Source organism: Camelus ferus, chromosome 13, assembly GCF_009834535.1.
Source record: "Camelus ferus isolate YT-003-E chromosome 13, BCGSAC_Cfer_1.0, whole genome shotgun sequence".
Lineage (NCBI taxonomy): Eukaryota > Metazoa > Chordata > Mammalia > Artiodactyla > Camelidae > Camelus > Camelus ferus.
In genome coordinates, this window is record NC_045708.1 from 30124348 (window position 1) to 30130347 (window position 6000).

The following is a 6000-nucleotide window of genomic DNA, read 5'->3' on the forward strand; positions in this document are numbered from 1 at the left end:
TCCAGGATTCCTGCCTCATTGACTTGTTTGTGTTTGTTCTTTCTTGCTTAAATAGATTAAAGCACTAAATATATTTGTTTAAAAACACAATATGTTTAAAAAGCACCAAAAACTTGAAATATTATGATTCTTCCATTTATTTTAAAGTAATGAAAATCAGGCATTTCCAATCACATCCATCCCTTCTTTTGGATTACAACTACCTTTTGTATATTTTATATTAACTTTTCTCCTTTCAGTGTTGTTAGAAATATGTGGGCTTCCATATAGTTAATTTATTCCAGATAATTACAATCATAATAATTATCTGTATTCTTGATGCTCAAATTGTCACAACCTGTTCAATAGGATCCTCTTTAAGTCCTTTTATCTCAAAGATATTTGAAATTATCCTTACTTCTAGAAAATTTTCCAGAATCATTCTAATTTGTCCTACTTCCTTAAGTGAAGAATGATACTAGGGACCAAAATCTGGATACTATATTGAGATTTCTTGTTGGTAAAAGTGTTTCTGTTACTATTGGGCCACTTTTATTAACAAGGCTTGAAAAGTATCCCTTTTTAAGATCATAAAGTCACACTACTTTTTTTTCAATCGAGCCTTCATTTGCTCTACTCAACTCTTTATAATAGGATGATTCCTTCACCACTAAGACTTGCTAACATAACTGAACAAAACAAATCTAAATTGCCTCTCAGAAGATCATTTTTCCCTGTAACGGCCATTTGATATAATTTTTGAAAAAAAAAATTCTCTCATATAACCTTTCTGTTTCCATTATAGCAGGCTAGGTTATCTGGACTAATCTTCCTGCTATGTTCAACCAAGAGTAATGAGTGAAATATTTCTAAAAACTTCTTGAAAACATTGTAGAGCCACCATGTAAAGTAAGGAATTATCAGCCCAAAACTAAATAAGATGCAAGAGCCAAGGCAAGTAAGTGAAGCACTGAAACTTGTTTTGAAAAGGCATTTTCAAATCCTGGCAAACTTGAACTTTGATTTTGACAGCTCTGAGGGCAAGAGTTTAGAAACTAACACATACTTAAGGCGGGATGTCTTATTAGGGACCCTCCACATACCCAGCAGGACTCTCAAAGGGCTCCTTCTTCAAGATAAGAGTGAATCAAAAGTAAACAGCCATCATGTACTGGAAACCTTGATTCACATCACCCAAATGGTCCATTAAAAAAATAAGCCTTAATAGGGGAGGGTATAACTCAGTGGTAGAGTGTGTGCTTAGCATGCATGGGGTCTTGGGTTCAGTCCTCAGTACCTCTGTTTAAATAAATAAATAAACAAACAAACAAACAAACCTAATTACCTCTCCTCCCCCCGCCAAAAAAATTGGGTGGCCACTTAAATGTTAGGCCACTGGCTTCTCATTTTAAAAATAAGCCATAATATATCCAGAAAAAATGAAAACTCTAATTCAAAAAGATACATGCACCCCAATGTTCATAGAAGCACAGTCAAATATTACCCAGCCATAAAAAAAAGAATGAAATAATGTTATTTACAGCAACATGGATGGACCTAGAGATTATCATACTAAGTGAATTAAGTAAAGTAAGTCAGATGAAGACAAATATATGATATCACTTATATGTGGAATCTAAACAAAGTGATACACATGATCTTATTTATAAAACAGAAATAGACTCACAGGTATAGAAAACCAACTTATGGTTACCAAAGGGGAAAGGGTGGGGAGGGATAAATTAGGAATTTGGAATTAAAAGATATACACTACTATATATAAAACTAAACAACAAGGACCTACTATATAGCACAGGGAGCTATATTCAATATCTTGTAATAATTTGTAATGGAAAAAAATCAGAAAAAGAATATATATGTATATGTAACTGAATCACTTTGCTGTGCACCTGAAACATTGTAAATCAACTATACTTCAATTAAAAAATAAATTTTTAAAAACCATAAAAGACACAAAAGAGTATATACTGCATTGTTCCTTTTCTAAGAAATTTCAAAAAGCAAAATTCATCTATAGGAATAAAAAGTAGATTAGTGACTGTCTGAGGCCAAGGGTCAGAGGGGCTTGACTACAAAGGGGATAAGGACCTTTTGGGGATGGTGGAAGTGTTCTTCAACCTAATTGTCGTGTTGGTTACATGAGTGTAAACATTTGTCAAGACTCTCCAAATTGTACAATTAAAATGGGTGCATTTCACTGTATTTATATTCCACTAAAATAAAGTTGTTTGAAAAAGAAAAAAGATAACACAGTAGCATCAAAAAAATCAGATACCTAGAAATAAATCCAACAAACAGGTACAAGTCCTCTATACTGAGAACTATAAATGAGAAAAATTAAAGACTTAAATATAAGCATAAAGTGCAATATTAAATATTTCACAAATTCTTTACAGCTCTTTTCATTAAGAGGTAGACTCTACTTCCCCACTCTTTGAATCTGAGTGGCCTTGTGATTTTTCTTTGCCCAGAAGAATGTGATGGGAATGATGTTGTGTAAGTTTCAGAGCCTAAGCCTAAAAAAAGCCACCTTTGGCCTCTTGGAACACTATACTGAGGCTGCCATGTTTAAAAAAAATAAAACTGCTGACATACTAGAGGGTAAGAGGCCCATGGGGAAGAACCAAGGTGCCCCAGGCTGACACCTACACCAACTGCCAGATGCATGAGTGAGGCTATTCTGAACCTCCCAGCCCAGCTAACCCATAGAATCATGAACAATAATAAAGTATTGCAATTTTAAACCATGAAATTTTAGGATGGTTCATTATATAGAAATAGACAATTAGTAGAAGTGATATACCATGTGCATGGATTGAAGATTAGATATTTTAAAGATGTTAATTATCACCAGACTGAGCTATAGATTCAATACAATTCCAGTAAAAATACCAATGGGTTAATTTTGTGGCAAGCTAATTCTAAAAATTATTTGGAAATATCAAGGGCCGAAAATATCTACATCATTTTTAAAGAAGAACAAGGTGTGAAAACTTGCTATATGAGATATCAGGGTTTATTATAACCCTATAGTAATGAAAAGAATGTGGTATTGGTTCAAGATTAGGTAAATGAACCAATGGGGAAGGTTAGAGAGTCCAGAAATACACACACACACAAGTAACTGAAGACAATTACTGACACCATAATATTGAAGAGAATTGGAGAAAGAATAGGTTTTTAGATAAATGATACTTAGTTAATTGGATATTCATACAGAAAAAAATCAAACTTGATCGGTACCTCATAATGTACACAAAACATGAATTACAAGTGGGTTGTGGATCTAAACAGTAACACTTTAACACTTTTAAAAGATGATAAAGGAGATCTTCACAATACCAGGGTGGAGAAAAACTTCAGAAATAAGACATAAACTATAAAGAAAAGATTTATAATTTAGCTACTTTAATTTAAGAGCAACTCTTCCTTATTGGAGAGGAAGAAATTTTTCTCTACCGTTCTAGGTTCTTCTGGCTGATCAAAGAATTAAACTGACAAGAGACAGGTGAACAGGAGAAAATCGAACAAAAGATCAATAATATGTATACATGGGGGAGACTCAGAAAAACTAACTCGCCAACTTGGCTGAAGCCCCCACCTTAAATACCATCTTCAGCTAAAGACAAAAGGGGATGTTGGGGGTAGTGGTTTGGGACTTCAGACGGGAGGAAGGCAATTCACAGGGAGATGGAAAAGCAAATGTTTAGTAAATAAATATTTGCTGGGCTCTGCAGAGATGGTGGGACACAGAGTTGGCTCTGATCTCTAAAAATTTCCCCCACCACACCACCCTCATATTCCTTGTAGGTATCTCTGGTGATGATTCTATTCTAGGAACAGACCTTCTATCTAAATTCTTTAAGGCATTTTGGGGAAGGTCAAAGTTTTCTTCTGAGTCTTTTGGGCCTTGATTGTTTTCAGCTCAAAATAATCAACATGCCAAAGAGACATCTTAGGGTGGCAAGTTTTGCTCCCTTATGTCTTCAAAAGACACCATTAAGAGAGTGAAAAATGCAAACCACAGGATAGGAGAAATTATTTGCAACAATGTAAGTGACAAAATGGCTTGTATCCAGAACCTCTACAAATTAATAAGAAAAAACAAGAACCAAAAAAAAAGGGCAAAAAAACAATTGAACAGATACAATCCCCCAAGTACAAAGGCGCCTCCACATCCCCTGCCTCTTGTTTGTAGAAAAGCTGAAATCGTCTTTCTGAGTCACAAAAGAGCAGTCTCAAAAAGTTAATGATAGGACTATAGAGTCACAGACTCAAGTGTCTGATGCACATTCTTGAGCTGTTTTACAGATATTGTAACTGCCATCAGAGGGGAAAAGCTAACTGTCTGAAGACCAGACTCCAGCCATGACACAAGCTGCTCCATCTTGAGCAGGGCTGACTCTGTGGCTAGCACAGTTTCAAGAACAGGCCTTAACAGAGTGGGATTAACACTTTTGCTCATAATAATCTATATCTTTGCAGGCACCAAAATAATTGTAGCTTGTTCCGCCCATGTATGTTAATACGGCAACTACAATTGTCAGCAAAGAGATCTACAGACCCACGTCACCATCTTCCACTCTAAGAATACGGCACCCCGTGTCAGTATTAAGAAGTTACAGAAGACGGGTCTTCCCCCGTAATCCCACAGAAATGGAATGATGTTCTGACAAGTGGGGATTTGTAAGCAGCTTTTGGCAGGAAAGAGCTCTTTGCAGTAGGCCCCTTTTGACTTGTCACTAACCTTAAACCAGGCACCTCCATCCTCCACTCATCTCCGGCTCCAGCATTCCTTCCGTATCTTTTGATTGAGGCGGTAAGCCCCATAAAAAGACCGGCAGGACCCCTAGGCCGGGCCGCTGCTCTCCTCCGAGCACTGTCCGGTTCCCTGGCCCAGAGGCTCTATCTCACTTTTTGCCTCTAAAGCGGCTAACTTACATCTAGAATTCTATTGGTTCCCTGAGCTCACTTCTGATTGGTTATTATTCTCACTCCTGATTGGTTATTACTCTCACTTCTGATTGGTCTATTTCTACAAAGCTTGTTCCTGGTTGGTCAACTTCTGTTGTACTTTATTTGCGTATGATGTTGCAAAGTGTAAAACTGGCAGGCTATAAAACGCCTGTGTAACCCTATAGACGGGGTCCAGAGCTTGAAGTGTTAACTCGTGTGGGGACGCTGGCGTATTAAACCTGAGTTCTCCAACTCTCCAAGTGCTGCTTGTTCTCTCGCCCAGTTGCAGGTTGCTGTCACAACTGAGCTGTAACACCGAGCTGTAACACATTTTTCCACAACATGACGACACAATACCTTGCCTGACCAGTTGGTTCTTTCCATAGATCAAAGAAGTAGAGATGAAGAAAAAGTAACAGATGACCAGATCTCTTCCTTGGCTTTCTCTTCAGTAATCTTGCCAACAAACTGTGTGAACAAAGTAACATCTAAGGAAAGATTACAAGCTTACACGCAGCAGGGGGATGGCAACGACTCTGACCCCATCTCAGTGACTAACTGAGATTACTTCCCTTTTTTTTCCCCCCCTTTAAAAACTTTAATGGCTGGGCAGAATCTTGGGAGTTGGTCTCGGGTTATGAGTTCACCTCCTCCCCAGATTCGGGACATTCTGATTAAAAGCAATTTTCCCTTGTACCAACAACTACCTCTTGGGTATTGATTTTGGAGCAGTAAGCAGCAGAACCTGAGTTCAGCAACAGGTGTACAAATATCTCTCTGACACCTTGCTCTCCATTTTTTTGACCATATGCCCGGAATTGTTGGGTCATATGGTGTTTCTATTTTTAGTTTTTTTAGGAAACTCCATACTGATTTGCACAACAGACGTACCACTTCACATTCGGAACTAGGCCCATTTTTGCAATCAATCTACCACAGGGTAATTTGTTTGATGAACGTCTGTCTCCCCCAGGAGACTATAAAGCACTATAAAGGCAGGAATTATGTTTTGTTTACTATTTCATCCTCAATGCCTAGCACAGG

At 37.4% G+C, this 6000-nt stretch overlaps 1 long non-coding RNA gene across 1 annotated transcript in view; it reads right to left on the bottom strand.

Annotated features, from left to right (window-relative positions):
- LOC116667956 overlaps positions 1 to 4884 on the bottom strand; it is a 38481-nt gene extending 33597 nt beyond the window's left edge. Inside the window, exon 1 of the long non-coding RNA XR_004324958.1 lies at positions 4748 to 4884. This is a non-coding gene — a long non-coding RNA (uncharacterized LOC116667956). The remainder of the gene's footprint in view (positions 1 to 4747) is intronic.
- Between the last annotated feature and the right edge of the window lie 1116 nt (positions 4885 to 6000).